Genomic DNA, 21,138 nt, shown 5'->3' with positions numbered 1-21,138 from the left:
ACTTCTAGAAGTGTGAATAAGGAAGGTATTCTAGCAACAGGAAAACAAGGAAAACAGATCAGTGTGTTTTGTTTTGTTTTGTTTTGTTTCTGTCATGTCAATTTAACTAGTAAGGAATGAGGAGAGATTTAGATGAGTTGTTAGGAGGAAATTCTTCACTCAGAGGGCGGTGAGGCACTAGAACAGGTTGGCCATCGGAGCTGTGGGTGCCACATCCCTGGAAGTGCCAGGTTGGATGGGGCTTTGGGCAACTTGATCTAGCAGGAGGTGATCCTGCCCACGGCAGAGGGGTTGGAACTGGGTTGTCTTTAAGGTTGCTTCCAACAGAAACCATTCTGTTTCTACGATTCTATGACCTGTACAGAGTTGTTGGATGGAGAGCAGAGTGAGAGGGTACTGCCCCCGGGTAATGAACACATCTGCATATCATTTACATTCATAAATATATATCTTCCAAATGCTACTGGAAACTTCAAAATTGTTCAGTCTTGTGACTACTGCAGCATTAAGGACTACTGCCAAAACAGCTCACCTGAGCCTTTCTCTCAGCACAGCACCAGATGCATGCACAATTCTAGTAACTACCTCTTCACGGTTGCAGTACTCAACCCTGATTAAATCCTGAAATGGTGAATGTGTATGCTTGCCAGTTGTAACTATCTTGCCTGACAGCTTCCAGTTTTTGTAAGATCTTTGCCCTACTCTTGTTTTCCATGAAGCCTGCCTTGGGGCAGAGTGACAAGCTAAGGTGATCTCTTTAGGGCAGCCTTGGCACTGCTGTATTCCACGACTAACACTGGGATTGCCATTTACTTGTGGTTTTATGTCTATCTGTAATTCACTCTTGAGATCCTTGCCCATAATGCTGTAATGTGCCTTTAGGAAGTTCTAATTTATAAACATCTGTCTCAATATAATGTCCATGTAGCTGTTTGGAAAGCAATAATCTTACTTCCTGCATAATCTCTGAAAATCATTTGGATATCTAAGCATGGACTACTGCAGTTGCTCCATCAAAATCCTGAGATCAGTATCAGCTAGAGCAAAGCTCATTGTGGAGTCTATTGTCAAGGCACATGATATGATCAGCTTTATTACATGAACCTTGTTTGTTTGTTTGTTTGTTTGTTGAGGTAAATGGGAAGTAATTTTTCAGATTAAAGGACTTCAGTTAGTCACTTCCCTGCTGACAGACAGTGAATCATCTTGAGAACACAGCAACAGTATTTTGAAGAAGAATTATTCGTTAGATCATTCTTGACTGATTTCTGAGGAACCAAACATGAACAGATCAACTCAGATAACAGTTTGCTCTGGTTCTCAAGATTTTGGGCTCAGAAATTGTTGTATCATTTCTGGCCAACACTTTTGATTTTCTTCAGAATTTTCACATAAAGTTTTCTGAGAACAGCTGAAGAGATTGTTGGATCCTTCTTAAACATCAGAAATGAGGATGTCTAGGGCAGGCAGAAGTGAAAGCCCAGAGGAGGAAAGAGATGACTTGGCTTACAATGGTTCAGAGTCTGGATCCTTGTCTACATGTGAAATCCTACTCTCACCACTTTTTGAGGTCATTCAGCTAACCATGGAAAGTACTGGGGACTGTCTAGCAGGATATGAGGTTCAGACCAGCTTTTTGAAGACTTAAAAAGAAGAATGAAGAAGAGAGAAGTTTTGAATAAGAGTATTTGCAATTTGTTAAAATATATATTCCTGTTGTTTTGGGGGGAGGTAGAGGAAATCAAATAACAAGGCTGAAATTTACTGAAATGAGGAGAAAAAGTGTGAAATGATGAATTATTTCATAGTTGAGACCTACAACTAGATAGGGGCAGTCATCCATACCCAAGAGAAATCTGAATTGTGCAGGGACAGATTGAAAGACCTACGTCTTTCAGCTATTACTCTGCTCAGTTAAATAAATTCACGGTGGCAACGTCAACTGTTTGTTAACTGGCCAGCAGTTCTGTCCCACATGATCATGGTGCCCCCTGCGTAAGAATAATTCATGGTGGCTAGGGATTTGCAGGCAGGATCTCTCTGCTTACCAGCTAACGACACGCAGGAATGGGCTGAATTGGTGGAAAGCTGTAACAGGATGTTACTGTGGCTTTTACTTTACAGCTTGCAGGTTCTGGTGTTGGAGAAAAGCTCCTGAATGGAGGACTCAGAGCTCAGTTTGTGTCAGCAGGAAGATTTATTCAGCTCCTAAGTAGAGATACCAGTTTCATACAGGGGTTTCATAAGAAGCCATGCTACATTTGCTGTAGTGAAGGGTCTGGCCTGCTGGGAACTGCAAAGGCTTGGGCTCTAGTTGTTTCTGTGGTTTTCTGAATCCATAGAAGAAATGAGTGTGTTCTCAGATTTTTCCTTCTCTGAAAAGCAAATCCCTCTGCTGTGGTGAGGAAGGAATGGAGGTTAGAGGCAAAGATGAAGGAGCCTTTCATTCAACAGAGAAGGCTTTGTTGATGTACAGCACATACCCGGTGAGCTAGCTGCCGAGACCTCTCCTGAATCGCTTTAAACAGGGGTGCTTGTTACAGAACCTGTTCTCCATCTCTCATCTCCCATATGCTGTCTTTCCTATGCAGCTTGGTTTGTCTCCTGAAAATTCATACCCAGCTTGTTCTCATAAGCGTGCTTACACATGACAGAGGATTATTTGCTCCATCTCAGAGATGAGGCCTTCTTCATGCTGTTATTTAAAGAAAAGTGGAGTGTCTTAAAAAGGTAATTAAAGAAGACCCAACAACAACCCAAACTGTTCTTTAATCTCTTTAGTTTCACTTCCACATGCTGTGTATCTTGTTCTACCAGTTTCAATGCCCTTGCAAAACAGTTGCACAATGATTTCCTCGTAGCAACCAGCAGAATTCAACTTAAGCTCACCTAATTGGCTGTACCTTTTCTAAGATCCTCGATGTATTGAGTTTCCAGTAAACTCTGCAATCCCCATTTTTTTCTGCACCTTTTCATTGCCACAATTTCTGGAATAAATACACATGGATGTTCTCATATGCAGTTTTCATAGAGAAATAGGAGATGATGCAGCCTGAAATGCCAAATCATCTCTTAACCAATTTCTTTTTTACATCTAACGTGATGTACAGTGAGAATTAATGAAAAAGATCTATGCTTTTACCAGAGTTATGATCCAAATATTTATGGGAATGTTAAAAAAAAAAAGCACAGTTCATAAAAGCTAAGGACGTTTAAAGGCCAATGTCTGATTGAGATTTCCCACTTCAAATTAACAGGTTTTGTGACAGGTTCAGATTCTGCTGGAATGATGAGAGAATAGAGGCAGATGGTTCAAGCACTGGAACGCAGACTGCGACATGGGCACAGCCAGGCTGCATATCAAATTACTTCACAGTAACACTGACACCTCTGCACAGGGATACACCTAACCCCGTGGCAAAAAGCTTTCTGCTCCAAGTAATTTCTCATCCGAACAATGGATGGGCACACCCGCAGGAGCACAAGATAATGGGAGCATTAGGGTCAGAAAAAATAGTTTGGAATTAGTTGTCCTAATTCAGCAACTCTTCTGAAAAGGTTTGTGGGCTTTATGACCCTCTCCCATCACAGTGTGGAACAACTTCCACTCCTCTTCTGCATGATAACCTTTTTTTTTTTTTTTTTAAAAAAAATATATATATATATATATGTATTTTTTTTCCCTGTGCAAAAGTTACCATCGGAAATGTGTAGTTAACATTTCATAATTTTTAAAATATATATAACTAATGTTCATAAAAATAATGTTAGGCAAATGTGACCTGAATGTAGGTGGGGAAAACTCCATGCAGATTAGCAGCCACACTTGTGTTGCTCCCACACTTGAGTTACTAAACACAGCCAGACTTTGCCCAGTTGCCTTCCCCCGGATATGGTATTTGTCAAGGATATTGATGATCAGAGGCGTGGCTATGTTTAGCTGAGATGCGAGACCGTTAGGCTATTTAAGAAGTTCTTGCCACAATGAGTGTATTTTAGAAAGTACCACCTGGAAGGAGTGTACTGAGCTTAGTGGGGACTTTTTATCCCCGTTAATTTGTAAAACAAAACTACTGCTAAAAGCTTAGAACCCATCCCTGCTTGTGTACTTTCCATTTGACTCCCTCCTGGTGATGAAACAACAACTACTCACAGGTGAATAATTGAGGTCCCCAAGAGAGAAACTTGTTAACATTTTAATAATGTCTTGGCTATATTTATAATTCTGTAGAGAGACTGAGACGAGCGAGCCAAAGAAGCCACCACGTTACATCAGAGCCTTTGATCCCAATGACCTCTGTTCTGGAAACTAGAAGTGCTTATGTTGCACAAATCTCTCTAAACCTAACACAAATATGTGTGAGATTGCCTGTGCTACACTGGGAAGCGATCACGGTCGGGTAACTTCAGCAGCTGTCAGATGGGATCAGCTCCACAACGGGAGGTTGACAAACAGCTGCTGTCCATCGAACACATATGCTGGTGCTGGTGGATCGATCTGATGCTTCCTGGGAGCTTGAGAGCAACCCCAGGTAGGTGTGTTGGTTGTTGGGAGTGCAAGGACTGCAGACGGCTCCCTGCTGCTGCTGTGGTAGCTTGTGAGCCTCCTGGGTCTTATCAGCAGCTCACACCACACAGAGCCCTCCTGTCTGGTATAGATGCTCAGCTGCAAGAGGCTGCCTCACAGCTGGGTTTTCTTTTTCTTTTTCTTTTTCTTCAACTTCTTTGTCAAGGAGGAGGGGCTGCACAAATGGCAAATTTGTTTTCCAAGCTAGATGAGAACTGTAATTTCAAGTGTGCTTGCCTTGGCACCTCTCAGGGCTTTCCAGTTAGCAGGGATAGTGGCAGGGTGCTCGGCAGGGAGGGAAATATTTTGGTCATCCCACAGTAAGATGATGTGACTGTTCAAGGCCGCAGAGATGCTCAGCAGCAGGACTTCTTGCTGCTGGACCCTGTTCAGGTGACAAAACCATGCAATTTAGCACCCTGCCAGCTTGCTGTGCTACTACAGCCCTCCCAAATTGCAACACAACACTGTTCCAGTGAGATCAGGCCACCATCTCACAGGCTTCTCCCCAGCTCAGGCTCCTAAGGGAGGTGAATGCTGCACAAATCACGGACATTGGCCATGGCTTCTTTCAACACCTTTCATCCTGTGTTCCATCCTCAGCTGTGCGTTGCTCTGGAGCTTCTACATATACAGTTTCCAAACTTAGTGAGGCAAAGCCTGAACTGCTCCCGCCATGAAACACCAACTACCTAAGGAAGCAGCTGCTTCAGGTAGAGCAAGGAGATGCCCCGAAGGAACAATTCCTCACTATGGACAGCAGATATAGTGTGGGCTTCAATCCTCTCTTCTCATGGGAGAGAGTGTTTAGGATGGTGCTAACTGAATCTGGTATGGGGAAGTGATAATATACTCCTTCTTGCTTTGCAGAGACCTCCTTAGCCTGGTCTTATGGTGTAAAGAGCTGAAGTTCCTTCCATCCATCTTCCTGTTGAATCCAGGGAGGAAATTAAAAGCATGTTTGCCATGCATGCAGCTGCCCCACTCCCTCTGACTAGGGGAGGTGGAGAAGGCTCTCCTGTCCAACAGCCTCAGTAGCAAGAACCACATTGGGTCCCTTCTCTGCAAGCTGAAGCATGACTATACTGTAAGTCGGGCTGGAGACACAAGGGAATGTCTGGGTTACTTTGCTTGGTGGTATGTGGTTGGGGTGCCTCCAGTGAGCTGACAAGAGAAATGGGGTGCCTGTGTGCCCTCCCTGGTCTCCCCTATCTGCTTTGGCCCGGGGAAGCTCTGTAGCACTGCTTCCTTGCAGACCTGCAGCTGTGGCAGGTAGCAAGTCTTAAGATTCTAGGATTCTACGATTTGTCCTACTACTCTGTAGTGGTCATAGAAGCATAGAATCATGGAAGCACAGAATCCCAGAACGCTGTGGGGTGGATGGAACCTCCAGGCCCACCTGGTTCCACCCCCTGCCATGGGCAGGGACACCTCCCACCAGCCCAGGCTGCCCAAAACCACATCCAGTCTGGCCTTGGGCATCTCCAGGGATGCGGCATCCACAGCTTCTCTGGGCAGCCTGTACCAGGGCCTCACCACCCTCCTAGTAAAGAGTTTTTTTTTTTTTCCCTATATCTCATCTAAATCTCCCCTTTTTTAGTTTAAAGCCATTATGCTGTAGTCTACTGCTCTACTCCCTGACAAAGAGTCCCTCCCCAGCTTTCCTGTTAGGCCCCCTCTAGGTACATGAAGCCGCTGTAAGGTCTCCCCAGAGCCTTCTGGTCCAGTTGATGCAATAGCTGGAGGTACATCACTGGAGGTACATCATTGCTGTACCCCTTCTGACAAAAGGGAATAAGGCTCAGTGTTTCTAAATGTGCCACTTTCGAAGCACAAAGAAGGAGCATCTCCGAAGGGAGCCAAGCCGTGGGAGCCATGCTGGGCAGGCCTTTTCCCTCGGGGACTGAGTTAGTCACACATCCAAGCTCTCAGTCCTGTCAGGGCATAACCTACCCAGCTGCGTGGTCTCCCAGCCTCCAGCACTACCCGTCCATGAGGAAAGAAAAAGCATAAAATGCAAACGTTTGAGTCACAAACAAAGGGTGGGTGAGCAGGATTAGGCGAGGCTCTGCTGACTAACCTACCCCAGCAGCAGGCAATTATTGCTCCCATTTTGTCCCGCAGGAACCGAGCCTGGCTGTGCTGAAGTGCCTGGTGGTGGTAGAAGGGGCTGCTGGAGCAGGAACGTCTCAGCTCTGATCTGGGCCACTCTGCCTAAATGGCTCCCCAGACCTGTGTCTGGCTGGATTTGCAGGGCGTGAGCACAAAATCAGCCCATCTACCATGAAAAGCCAGGCAGGAATATGCTGTTGCTACTGTTGAATCTGACATACATGAGTTGAATCCCTTGAGGCAGAAACAATTTATCTGTGTCCCAAAATGACTCATTAGGAGCTGTTTCAAAACCGTGTCTTTGTATTGAAAAGGCATGTCCTGATGAACTTGGCAAGGGCACAATTTCATATTACTTTACACTCTGCTTTGTAAAGCAGTACACAGGGTTAATGATAGTTTAGTATTAATTGCGTATCTCTGGAGATTTGCAGAGACACATTTTTCTGACTAGAATCTTGGTCCCTCTTTTAGCATTTCTAATTCTTAATCAACAAAACAACTGAAAATTAGAGCACTGCTTTCTCAAACGGCTTCTTCTGAGGCTTTCAGGATATGATACAATTAAGCATTTAATTGTGAGGCCCTGTATGGATAGCATAAGATTTATTAATTTCCAGCTATACTTCAGCTTCCCCCAGACTAGATTGTGGTGGTTGTTAGTGAACAGCAGTGCCAAGATAACTCTTCAGAGATGCAGCCTTAAGGCTGGAGGAAATTAGACTGTTTGGCAGTAAAACAGCTTACCTGTTCAGTCATACTGACAAACATACATAAATACAGAAGTGTGGCTTCTTATCACAAGCAACATGTGTGAGCAGGGTCTGAGACCCAGCTGCTTTGAATTTCCAAGAATTAGCTGATAATGCATTAGCTCTGTTAACTCTCTCTCTCTTGTGTATGTGTGCTGAGATACAGATAGCTCTGAAGAAAGAACATCTGGTGCAGTAGATTCTGGTCTCAGCTTCAGCAGGATGAACACAACTGTTACACAGCAATTGTTCAGCAAAGGGCAGTTGGTTAGTGCGTGAGAAGTAGGCTGATAATTTTCATTTTTTATTTACAATGGCTTTAAATGCCTCAAGGTAATAATATGGAATGTAAATTCTGACCATCACTTAAATTAATTGCAAAATTCAAACTCACCTCAATGTGACCAAAATTATGACTTGAATTTACAAATATCCAAGTGGCATTCTTCAGGGCACTGAAAAGTCATTTCCACATGCACAAGGACATCTGCAGCATCTGCAATCCCCTTTCCCAGCTTATTCCTAATGACTGGTGTGGTTTGGTTGGTCTTCCTGCACTTCACTCTTCTAACAATTGCCAGCAGGGCAGTCCCTCACTGACAAGGCTGCCATCTCTACCGGCTGTGTTATCACACTTGGCTCTCAGCTCCCTGTACCCTGAGGAACAGGCATCCCTCACTAATCGTCAGTACAAGCAGGCTTTTTTTTTTTTTTTTTTTTTTTTTTTTTTTTTAAAAAAAAAAAAAATTAAAAGGCACTTCATCTGGTAAAAACGTTTGCATTTCATGTGTTTGCAGGTTTCAAAAAGCCTAAACTTGGCATCCCACATAGTTCAACCAATTTGACCAGATTGAATAGTTTGTACCCTCTCTGGGCAAGCTTTTATTTAAGTTCAAGTTTCTGCAGTTACACACCTTTTCCCAGGAGTTTGTCTTTCTCCAGAGAGATACATTTGAATGCTGGTGAACCTAACTTTTTGCGCATAACATGGCACTGAGGGATTTGTGTCCACAACAAAAGATGGTGCTGCATTCAGGAATGTTTTGATTACCAGGACTCTTGTTCTGCCAGGAAATCTGAAGCAATTTGGTTTGGGGCCTATTCCCACAACGTTCTAGTCTTACATCTGTTATTTTAGTATGTTCCATGCTTTTTTGCTTGTGCAACCACAGTTTGATAATTGCCGAGGAAAGCAGTTTTTCCATGACCCCAGACTGAGAATGGAAAGGCCTGGGACAGGAACCAGCACCGTGAGAGCTGATTTAGGTATCGATTAGGACTGACAGCGCTCAGAGGGTTTCACAGGGTTATTCCGCAGAGCAGTCCAGACCGTGACCTTTTACTAATGGATTTCTTAATGTTTGCCTGGGAAAGACGGTGCTGTCAGATCCTCTAATCAGGATGCTGGGTATTAGGCATCTAGGAGCTGAAGTATATTACAAGTAGGGATAAAAAAGAAAAAAAAAAAAAAAAAAAAAGGAGAGAGAGAGAAGAAACTACTCTTCTTCTCCTCAGCTCCTACTCAAGGAATTTCCCCTGCTTTGTTCCTCCAGCAGGGATAAAGTTTGGCACTTAGGCCAGGTGCCAGACTTGGGACAGTTGCCCAGAATTTTGTTGTCTTTGAAGAATGCCGGTGTTTAGGATCTCAGATCTCTGATTCTCCTTTTAAAAGTGCTTTCAGTATTTCACTTGTACTTGTGATGTTGTTTGCCACTGTTGAAAAATCAGTCTTTGCTGTTCATTAGTATGTATACATCTATGTATACATTAGATAATAGCTCCTGGAGAAAACCATCTCCTTCCCTCAGTTCCACCAGAGACCGGCATGAGTCCCAAGGATCACCTTCCCAAGAGCAGCCGTGAAAGAAAAACATTTCCAAAGAACCATTCATGAAGAAAAAAAAACAACAAAAAAAAACTTTATGCTGCTTTAGTGTTATTTGCAAGTGGATGTCTTCTCCTGTGTTTCCTGAGGTCTGTTGCAAGCACCTAATCCCTGCTGTCATATCAAGTGTTCCTTGACATCGTTCCTGTCACAGCCTGAAAGCACCAGCCTGGTTTTGGCTAACCTGGCAACTCAAATTTGCAGTGTTTCTGTTTGGCAATCGCTCGATGGCAATTTCGAGGTGGTGATGACTGCGGATAGTGCCATGGAAAGTGTGTTACTCATTTAGAGCCAGATCCAAAGCAAAGATAAATTTGCCCGGTCTCAGATCCAGACCTAGGCGTTTGTAGGCCGTCTCACTGCTGGTTCCCCGAACTGTTCCATCTGTTGCCAGAAAACTTGTTCCGTAGCTGGCGAATGTCCTGATCTGTTTAGGTCATGGTTTAATCCTGCCAGTTGAAGTCTGTCATAACAGAAAAACTGGCATTTTCCTCAAGGGGGTGACTCTTTATGCTCCTGTTGCACCTCCTCCTGCATGTGGGCTTGGGTGAGGCTCTGCCTGGCTGCTGGCTGGGGTTGGGGGAGTGATGCTGAGCCAAGCCCAGGCCAGAGGCAGCCATCTCGGGGCTGAAACAGTGCCTCAAGTGCCAACCAGCACGTTTTTATGTGAAATTAAAATGAGAAGCATCACCCTGTGAGGGCAGGCTTTTTCCCCCTGCCCTACCGGGCCCTCCCGGGGTGTCAGTGGGTTCACGTTTATGCAGGCGGCTGGTGCTCAGGGGCACATCTCACCCGGGGACCTGCAGTAAAAGCAGCGTGGGCGATGGCTCCTGTTCCCCCGCGGGCATGGCAAGGGGCTGCTTTATTTTAACCGCTGCCCCGGGGGACAAGGAGGTTTCCTCCGTCATATTTTATTTCAGCGCCTCGCAGTTGCCCGCCCCGTGGCTCCCTCTGCACAGCGGGCGGCGATGGCTGAGGGGCCGGCGCCATCTTCTGGGCTCTGAGGAGGGGGCAGAAAGCGGGGCCGAGGAGCCACGGGGCGGTGTCGTTGACACCTCTATAACTCGGGCTTTTATCCTTTGTAGACTTATGTTTCTCAGAGAGTTCAGGGGCAGAGGAGCCGACGTGATACATCGTGCTTGCTGGCTACGTGCTTACGCTTTTGTGATGAGGTCTCATGTTGTGCAGCTGCAGTGCTGCGTCGTCCCTGTGTCCTTGGAACTCCTCGGGCTTGGTATGTCCAGCAGAATGTTAATTATAAAAAAGCAGTTAAGAAAACATACAAATCTTATTTGTGTTTCTAATTGGAGTCTGGAGAAATAACGATAATAGGTTGTTATCCATTACAGCTAAGGAAAGGTGGAAGGGAAGGGGGAAAAGCTCTATTTGTCCTTATGCATTGGACCAATGAAACCCAATGAGGGAACAAACTTATTAGGCATCTGGGTGCCCAATTTAACACTGCTGCCAAAAGCCATCAGCATTAACACAGCATGGAAGGTCATCTGTAAGTTACATATCTGCACAGCACAGTGGCAAAAAGCCAGACAGAGGTACATGGAGCATGAGCGAGAGAGGGGCAGCGCTGTGCCAGCTCTGCCGTGTTTCCAGGTGGGGATGGGTTTGTGCCAGGCTGGCTGGAGCTTGGTGGCCGTGTGTCCATCTGGGCAGGCATGCCCACAGAGTCTGGTGAGATTTCCACTTGACAGCTGCCTGAACTGAGGTCCGCACCGAGGCAGGGGGCATAACGTTCAGTCATTGCTGAGCATTGACTGGTGTTGGGCTTCTGGGGAACAGGACCGAACAATTATGATGGGATTTCACAGAGCCGTAGGAGTTAGAAACAGGCATGATGTACTGTGTCCCCTCATGGTTAGCCTATAGAGCTTTCTTTGTTTTTTATGTGATGGGTTAAAATGAAATATCCTCCACACAACCTCACCCCGATCGTTGCCAGTCTGCACGGAAGGAGGCAGTTTGCACAGAGTGATACATTAATGAGAGTCTCAGCGGTAGCTAGGGAGAAGTGGGAGATTTGCACAAATGAAGTGCGGTTTCCCAGCTAATATATATTAGGGGCGAAGCCTGGAAGCCTGGCCTAGATAAACTGCTGGTCTACTGCTGTGGGAATGTGGAATGAATGCTGTGGATGCTGTGCAGCCCCAGAGTCAGTGCCTCTGTCTGTATTCAAAAGGGGCTAATGCTTCCCCTTGCATCCTTCACTTGTCTTCACAGACTGCAAGCCCTCCGCGCCAAGGCCTGTCTCTCACCAGGTGCAGGACTGACATCTTGCACAGAGCACTTGTAACTGGTGCTTTTAGACAAGGCTCTGGTATTTCTGCTAATGATTGTTCCTCGCTAACCCCTGTGGTGGTACTTCTGTTGCAAATCAGGAAACTGTAGAAATAAATCTCTTCCTCTCAAGGGTGTCTTGTGGTTCAAGCAGAGTGTTGCAATGCAAGAGATCTCTCTTGCCTTGCCATCGACTCCATGTGGCTGTAGGCAAGTAATTCCCTCTCTCTGGAGAACCTTTGGGTCTCTGAAAGCCAGAGCCTGTGTCTAACATGAAAAGTGGTCAGGAGTGGAACTGCTTGTGTAGTGGTAAAGGAGTGTTTTGTTCTCATTTAATCATCTTTTATTATTTGCCACATCAAAGAAGAAAACGGTAGACTCCACCAGCAGAGGGGGAAATGCCTTTTGAGGAATAGTTAGTTCACTGAAATATAGTTTTGTGGAAAGAAATTATTTGGGAACCTGCCTAAGTTCAGTGAATTGTTTGGGTCAAAAATGAAGAGGGAGATTTTTTTCAGGAAATGTTTTGCTTTGACAAGCTCAGAATTAAATGTGACACATTTTTTAGAAAGTGATATTTATTTAAAAACATTATGAACTGTAGGGAGGGAAACAAGGCGTTTAATGTGACTTGGGCAGGGGAGAAGTCTTGGAGTTGACAGAAAAATCCTGAAAAAAAATCCTCAAATTACCTGGGGTCAGAATGTTTTGTGGCTTGTTATGATCTTTCGTACTGCCATCATCCAAAGCCTCTGGGTCTTCAGCATGATAAACCTGGGCTGATGACAGGAGTCTCTGATGCTTTCCTTATCTCAGAGTTACAGTTTGCTGCTGCTCTCACCAAAGAGGAAGAATTTGTCTTGCACCTTGGCATTAGGAGCGCAGAGGAGTAGCATGTTCTAGCCAAAGAACTGATCAAAGCTGGTGCCTCTGTCTTCCAGCTGCTCAGGAGAATGGACTTGGTGGTGTCCGACAAGTGACCCTTCAGAAAGGCTGCATGCCTTGCTTTTCCCCTCAAGTAGAAAGTGCTCTGCATCAGGCTCCACACACCTGTGGTGACACAGAGCTTTGTGTAACTTGAATAACCCTGGGAGGGAGACCCACTTTCTAAGACAAACAGTGCCAGATTGGAGCCATTTTCAATTAAGATAAATTGTGTTCTGTTCATGCTGTGCTCTAAACTGTTTGAATTGCAGATAGACTGTCTTATGGAAAAGCTCCTAATGTGCGAACCCGGTCTATCTGTTAGTTTGGTAATGAGCCCTAAAGCCCTGGAGGAAGAGGGAGAAATTGCTGCAGCTCTTTCCCAAGATCTGCGAGGTGACTGTAAGGTCTTTGTGCCGGGAAATAGTACTTTTTTTTTTTTTTTTTTTTTTTTTTTTCTTGAAACAGAGGGAGAGTGGTGACTACAGTAATTTGTGTTTGACTGTGCTGATGGGGAAACTGAGGTATCTCTGTAAGGACTTAATTATTTAGGGCCAGGAGTGACCAAATGTCTGGAAAACATGAATAACCTCATCTTCAGAGCCCGGCTCATCCATCAGACTGCGGACGTCCATGGAGAAGGAGTCTGCTGCCTGCTAGACTGCACTCCTCTCTGTCCCTGACGCAGCCGCAGCAGTGACTCATGATGAGCTCTGCGAGCACATCTGTAACATCTTGCAGTGGGTGGATGCAAAGTTAGTGGAGCAAATGCCAGTCCCCCGGCTGGCCATGCAGTGGCACTGAAAGCACAGCTAAATCCCAGAGATGAGCTCTGGCAAGGTTTGTGCTGGTTATACGGGGGTGCTGGACAGGTGCTCTCACCTTGCTGGCAGAAAGGAGGGGAGCCGTGGAAGGAATTCATCAGGTGCAATTCACAGAGCACCGGGGGACATGTGCAGCCCTGCACTGTTTGGGAGCTGGCTCTGTTAACCCAATTGCTCACAGTATGCTCCCTGGGTCCCAGCTGGGAGCTGTATTTCACTGAGGCTGTTACCAAAGGAAAATTAGTTCCTTTGGTGCTTTCTTTGTTTGCCTGGCAGAATGGCAGAGACTTCATCTTTCCCTCCTGCAAGAGAGGTGTGTTTTCAGCCCTCTTTTTATTCTCCCTCATCTGTCCTGTGAATGAGATGCTGACTTTGCTCATGAGTGTAAGTGAATCTACGAAGTGCATGGAAGCAGAGGAGCTGGAGGCAGAAATGTTGCTAAAAGGACACAAGAAAGAAGGGAGCCTGCAGCAGCAAACGATCTCACTGTAGCTAGCGACAAAGGCAAAGATTGCCTATTGATCTGCTAAATTGCAGAGTATGCACAATGCAGCAAATGGGTTCGAGCTGTTGTACTTGAAGTGGCTGAAAATATTTTGATGAAATAGTTTTGCTCAGAAAATACTTCTAAAAAGGAGAGGTGGTTTTGATTAAACTCTGCTTGGATCAAAAACATGCAAAGAAACAATTGCGTACTCTGTTACAGTGAATAGCACCGGGGTTACAGCACTCGTCTGGGCATCAGGAAGTGTGGGAGATTGCTGAACATGAGCCGGGATGAATGTGTCCTTACTTCATGCACCGGGTTCACGGCAATTTTGGGACAGGTTTTATCAACTTGTCCTACTGGAACTGTTCCCTTTGTAAAAAAGATGTACTTGGTCGCCCTGAGAGAGCTGGGTTCAGGTCAGTTCGGTTGACGTGGTAATGTTTAAAGAGTGTGAAGAGGCTCCAGCAGGTGATGGCATGCCCAACAGGTGGCATGCCTCAGAGGTCAGCCTGGACTTGAAGATTTGTCTCTCCTCTCTCAGCTGATAGCCCCTAGCCACCGGGGTACACATACATTTCTTTTCAGAAAGGAGCTGAGAGAGCCTGGGTTTTATTCTAAAATGGGGTTTTTCAAATTCACAACAAAGTCGGGGGTGTTGGGAGCCCTCTCCCTACCAGCACTTGTTTCAGCAGAGTGGCCACAGGAGTGGAATGCAAGGGTTACTGTGCGGGGTGTTCACAGCTAATGGAGTAAGACAATTAAACCCTCAACTTAATAGCCTTCTCTAGTTTCCAGGTAAGCTCTAAACTGGGAGCATTGCCCAGAAGACTTGCTGAAAATCTTTGAAAATACATGAATGCAACTTTTCCTTTCAAACTGTATTTGGTATTATCTGTTCAATAACTAGGCAAGCATAGCGTAGAGCTGAACCCCTGACCTGCTCAAATTAAACAATTCTCTCTGGGTAAATCTGCATTAAAATAATCCTGCTGGGTAGGAAGGCTCCTGTTCTGCTTTGGCTTTGCAGATCAAGCACTGCGAAAACAAACAATGTCTCTAACCTTGTGGCACTTTTCAGAGCATCCTCTGCCCTGCGCTGGTATTACAGCTATTCCCCTCCCGTGTGCAGGGACACAAAGGCTGGTGGACCAGCGGAGATGTCCCATGGATTGCCAGTTGGCTCTATTGTCAGCTCAGGCACTGCCCCAGACTGCCTGAGTTCATGTGCAGTATTGTACAGGACTTGCGTGCAGCCACGTGGGATTATCATCTGCTCACACACCTTCGGTTGCCTCAAGTCACTCTTCTTTCCTTGAAGTGCCTTTAAAGAATGCAGCTGTTGCAACTAGACTTCCTCTGCTCTTCCAGCCTCTGGACAAGATAGGTGGATTTGGGTTGGTGTGTTTGGCCTTTAAATTGGTAGAATAATTGTAGGGCTTTTACTTGGCACCATGTCTGTCGTACAGATGTGTGTCCATTTTGCAGCATGTGATGATCCCTCTGCATCTACCACCTCTGCAGCAGTGAGGGGTTGTGGGGTGCAAACAGACCTGGGAGAAGCTTCTTCCTTGGCCTGTGAGCTCTTTTGGTTTACACAGGCAACAAGTGGAGAGTCCTCGAGACAGGAAGGGACAGAACTGAAGTGGCTTAGTTTGTCCTCAGATACAACCCAAACATTTTTAGGATGCAGAATGCAATTTTTCGTTCAGATTTATTGCTAGCTACAACCTTGTTTGCCAGGCAGGAAGGGACAGACACAAGCCTCAGCTCCTGCTGGCCACAGCCCCTGCCGCCTGTGCCTTACATCAGCATTCCCCTCACCTAGCAGGTATATTGCTTTCCTCCTCTGCTGTCTGGCTCTGATTGATACTGTCATTTGTGTATTGAAACAGCCAGCGCCTATAAATCCTTCCAAATACCCTATTATTAAAAAGGCATCTCACCTTCAACTTTGGGGTGGTGAGAAGGGCTCATTATGCTCCTGTGTTGGCTGTGCTTATGCAGACCAGGTCTCTTGGGGCCAGAGATAAGGCTTGGGTGTGTGGTGCAATATGGTCAGCGAGGAGGTTGCATGCATCAAAAGATACCTCGAGGGCAGGCAGAGCTTTCAAAGGCAGCAGCTTGCAGAAGCTGGGATTTTTACAGCAGCACTGCCAGGGCTGGTCAAATGGGTGGGCATTTGTGACTTGGAGGTGATGGCTCTCTCCAGAGAGGTTCAGAGCGGCGGCACCAGCCCAGGGACCCTTTGTAGCTCCCTTACCTACGGCTGAGGGTAAAGGTGGGTGTAAAACCAGAGGCGCTGCTTAGCCAGCAGCAGAGCTTGGTGCAGTGCCATTTGTAGGGCACAGAAATAGCCGGGATGAGCAAGGCAGCCACTGCCTTGAGCTGACCAAAGGCTTCTCAGCCTGCTCCCTCCTGCATCCCAGGAACCCCACAGCTGTAGGGAAAGGCAGGTACGGACTGGGCTCACACCAAGCTCCAACAACATCTCCAGGAAGAGGCAGCTCTGTACAGACATGGCAGTATTGATTGTCTACTCTATATCACCTTTGAAAAAAATAAGGCTGAGGTAAATGTGTATATCTCTGCCCAATTGGATTGAGTCTTCCTCCATTCTGGAGATTTCTTCCCCATTTTTTATTATTTCGCCTCAAGTTGAAGGGTCTGTTTTAGGGCCAGCGTAATAACTACCATAACTTTGTCAGGCTGACACATCAGTATGGTGCCAATCACAGTTATAGAGACCCTGGGACCACTTCATCACAGCAGCTTCACTCCAAGGCTCCTTTTAATCTTTCCTAATAAAATTTAAATGACAGTAGCTGTTCCAGTCATGAACCAAGAAAAGCCTCTCTTATTATTTCCTCCCATTTTTTTGCAGTGTTGGGTTCTCCATTTTATAGTGACTAATTTATGTGAGCTGACATCTTCCCGAGCCGGCAACGTGTGTCTGAAACAAGAGGCTCTTCTGTTCAGTGACTCTCTCCTTAGCAGACAGGCTGTTTCCAGAGCGATGTGCAGATTTGTATTATTGGGCCATTGCCACCCTCCTGAGAATCCAGGCAGAGTTTCTTGACTCCTATGGGTGGTTTTGACCAGGAACTGAGTGGATTTGCTGCAGGTTCTTCTAACTGGCCATCGGCGATCTGGCCCACTGGTGGTGCTGAGTTACCAGCCTGCCTCTCAGCTCAGCACTAAGTGAGGACACCCAGCAGCTCCTCTCATGCTCCCACTTTTCTCCTCTCCCCAGAGGAAGATGGAAGAAGCAGAACTTTAAAAAGACAGCACAACCATTTCCCTTTAAACGTGAGCAGCACTCAATGACCTACCTTGCTAGGAAGCGGGCCTTGCACTTGGAGGGTGAGGTAGGGCAGTTTGTCAGGGCTTTTTGATCCTGCAGGCTGCACCGTCCCCAGACTTGGACTAGCCTCTGAGGAAAAACTCTTTGGCAGTAAGAGTCAAGCCACAACAGCCAGTCTCAGCCTTCCTGAAGTGTGAGGGAGCTGTTTGGAAATCCTGTGGCTTAAACCTCACTCAGAGCTGTTTCTAGCACCGAACACACTGGGACTGGAGCAGTAATTTGGATTGTGCCCATGTCTTTTTCGTATTTTTCGTTTAACCTGCTGATGGCTGCTGTCTTGTATTGCTTTTCATGTCTACTGAGAGCAACTGCTCATGGCTACATAAGTGGGAATGGATATTTATGGCTGATTTCCTGGTGGTGGCAAAACCCATCATGCTCTATCAAAACACAGCACAGCTTGGTTCAAACAGGTACTTTTCTTCTGGGCTGCCCTCAGTCTGCTCCTAGCAGAAAGCTGGAGAATGACCAGGGTCATTGAGACTCTGAGAGTCCAGGGGGAAGAGGATAGGTGTGGGCATGGGGGGTTGTCAGTCTGGTGGGTGATGCTGCCCTTGTGGGGACTGGTGCCCTTCCTCCCCTTGGTTAACGTCTTCCTCCAGTGAGTCTGCACTGTTCTGGCACAGAGAAGACCTGCTCCAGCTACTGCCCCAGCACAGACCTCCCCTCTGACCTCAGCACTTTCCTTTCTGTTAGCAATTGGCCAACTCACACGTGTAAGTTAAGGGCAGTGAATTGCAATCAAGGCATCTTCCACCTCCTTTCAGAATGCATGACAGGGAAGGCAATATCTGGGGCCTTGTTAATATTGAAGTGGTGAAGTGTCACCAGCTCTGTGGTACAAGCAGGCCTTGATTTACATGAGTATAATAGAGATCAGATTGAGGCCCTCAGACTTCAGTGTCAAGGGCCTGCAGGGACATATTACATTTTCTTCCCTGCTGATGAAAATGAAGTCCTGGGGGAAATGAATGGTTTCGTCTCATCTGAATTCTTTCTGGAGTAGCGTTGCCTTCAGAAACTCTAACTGGCAGTCAGCGCCTTTCTTCTTGTCAGTCTCAGCTGGAAAGAGAAGGAATGAGTGGGCTGGGAACAACATTTCTGGCATCTCTCAGCCAACTGTGTTATCTCATTTAGCTACAAGAGGTGTTGTTACTGGGAACATCTGTTTGTCTTGCCTAGGTGGAGAATGAGATAACATTTAGAAGACGCTCTGTGCATCAGAATCTCTTGCTTTTTAGGACTGATCCCAAACAGGCCACTTTGAAGGAGATGACATCTTTGGTTACTTTTCCTGCCCTTATTCGATATTCAGTGTCCTTCCAGCAACCTGCATTTTTCTGCATGACTGTTTGGCCCCTGGCCACTAGCATCACTGCTGTCCCATGCTGATGCCTTTCCAGTGTGCCTTGCTGGAGGTCTGACCCTGTAACAAGGCTGCGTGCTCTTGGGAGGCTTCTGGCCAAAATGTACCAACCTCAATACATGGATATTTCGGGGCATCATCAGTTCTTTCCCATGTTACTTGTGGCTGGCTCATTCAGAAAAGGCTGCCTAGAATGACATTTGCTTTTAGAAGCTGTGCTGGAAAGCAAAAAATCTGGTGTTCCTCACTGCATTCTGCTTTCTGTCCTTCCAAGACCTTTGGCTGTGGCAGCCAGCAGAGTGACCAAGATGGTTTCCGTTGGGTGGGGGGCTCATGACTATCACTCCTGCACTAGTGACCAGAGAAGATCCCTGTATGTTCCTCTTCTCCAATGTGTATGTCGTACCTTCCAGTGCAAAGCTATAGATAATGTGGAACAGGTAATTATCACCTATTTAATACATGAGCCTGAGCTCTGACCCTGAAAAATAGGTGGTCTGGATAGACTCCTTTCCTTCCCTGCACATCTGGCTTTCCTTGGAGATAAAATGTGTTCAAAAAACACGTCTCAAGGGAGCTTTGCAGCCTGCTTCATTAGGAATTGGGAAATACGTTGTCATCTGAAAAGAGATTACTTCTAAGAGGCACAAAATACTTCAGTTTCCTTGAGAGCTGCTTCTCTCTGCCACTAAGTGTTCTTGCCCCACTCTAAATTACAAATCCTGTCCCCTCCACCTCTCCCCAAGGATAGCCTTGTTATCACCGAGGGAGAAACAAAGCAACATGCCTCATACTGATTTCTGGCAGCAGAGTCTGACTAGTTCAGGGACTGTTTGCAGGGTGGATAAACCTCATCTCATTTTCAAGGGACCAAATCCTTCTCAGCTGAATCTAATCCATCTGAAGATTTTACAAGTTGCCTAGAGCTTACTACAAACTGATGCCATCCAAGGACACTTTCTCTACTCTATTGCTTTTTGGTGGGTCTCTGAAGAACATCACAGTCAGTTCTGAAGCCTTGCAGACCCCTAGGGGGGAACCACGGCCCAAAGAGTTACAATAACTTCAGCAGCATGCTTTTCAACCCCCTTCCTTTCTCTTACTGCATTTAAAACCCCGTGCCCCACTGCCTACATCTTTTTAACATGTACAGGTTGGTTACAGCTTCTAGCAGAAAGCACCCAAAGTTCTGTTTATGGGGGACTGGCATATGAGTTATTACCTGCAAGGCTTGCAGTCAAGTAGTGGGTTATGGTACTAATTAAGGCAAATGTCATAGCAAGAGCATGCTGACGTTGTTGGAATTAATGGCCCAGAGCATTACTACTTAGCACACCTTCTGAAGTTAATGGAATCGTATTAATTGGGATCTTGGAGGGACTGAGGGACACAGAATACATCACTCCTCAGCAGCACCTCTGTTATTACATTAAGAGTGGAACAGCATCCAAGTTCCTTCTGCCTTTCGTACCCCTCTTGCACAGCCATTTCACAAATGGCTGGCTCTGATGAGGCCCGGGGGAAGGTTGTTTGGTCCTAGGGTAGAAGGTGAGAAAGTCTGCTCCAGCTGTGGTTCCAGAGAATCGCTCTGCCTCCAGAAGCGAGTGCTGATAGCTGCCAAACTGCTTCTGGCACAGTCCAGAAGGAACAAGGAGGTAGGTTGGAATATATCGCGTGCCTCCAGCCCTGGGTTTGATTCTGGAAATCCACTTTCCCTGCACTGAGCGTGTTCCAGTGAGCACAACTCGGGGTATTGGTGCAAAGCACAGTGTGAAAGCGTTAAAAAAATAAGGATATGTCAGAGATATCAAGTCTTTCAGGGTAATTGTTAGCTGCTGCAGCAGTGAGACCCATGCAGTGGTTAGATCTAAAGCCCCCCCCCAAAAAAAAATAAAAAAATTAGTTTTGTCATAGCAAAAAGCAGCTCATGGAAAGCATCTTCTTTCTTTGAAAAACAAAAAAAAAAAACAGAGAAAGTAAATGCTTTTCAATAGAAAACCCAGCCTTAAAACTTTTAATACAATGCTTTGCGCAGTGGGGGCAAACACATCAGTTTTCCGCTGAGAATTTTGATTCCAGACCAGAATGTTCTCATTTTCATCCAAATTTTCCACTTGGGGAAATAATTTTTAAGCAGCTCTCATACAAAGTAATTAACCATAGACAAAGAGTAGGTGATTTCAGAAGAATGGGAACACATACTATCTCTAGATAATGATATTAAATCCGTTATGCCCAGGGAATGGAAGTTATTATGATAGTGTGGAGTGGCTGTGCTATTTTATCTTTGTCCAGTTCAGATTTGAAAAAAAAGAAAACCTTAGCTATAATATAACATTTTCTCTGTATTAAAAAGAGTACAATTATTAATTCTCCTTCACAACATTACTGGGATGTAGGTTCACGGTTACCACTGACTACATTTATAGACTTCCACATTATCTCCTGGGTTAACATGGGGAAGCATTAATTATTGTCTGAACTGATGAAGATTTGATGTCAGCTTAATCTCCCACTGCATGGAGGTTGAAACAACAGTGCTGCTGTGCTGGTGCTGCCCACATG

The sequence above is a fragment of the Oxyura jamaicensis genome, chromosome 7 (assembly GCF_011077185.1).
Source record: "Oxyura jamaicensis isolate SHBP4307 breed ruddy duck chromosome 7, BPBGC_Ojam_1.0, whole genome shotgun sequence".
In the NCBI taxonomy this organism is placed as follows: domain Eukaryota; kingdom Metazoa; phylum Chordata; class Aves; order Anseriformes; family Anatidae; genus Oxyura; species Oxyura jamaicensis.
The sequence above is the reverse complement of the archived record's forward strand: the minus strand, read 5'-3'. Positions refer to the sequence as shown.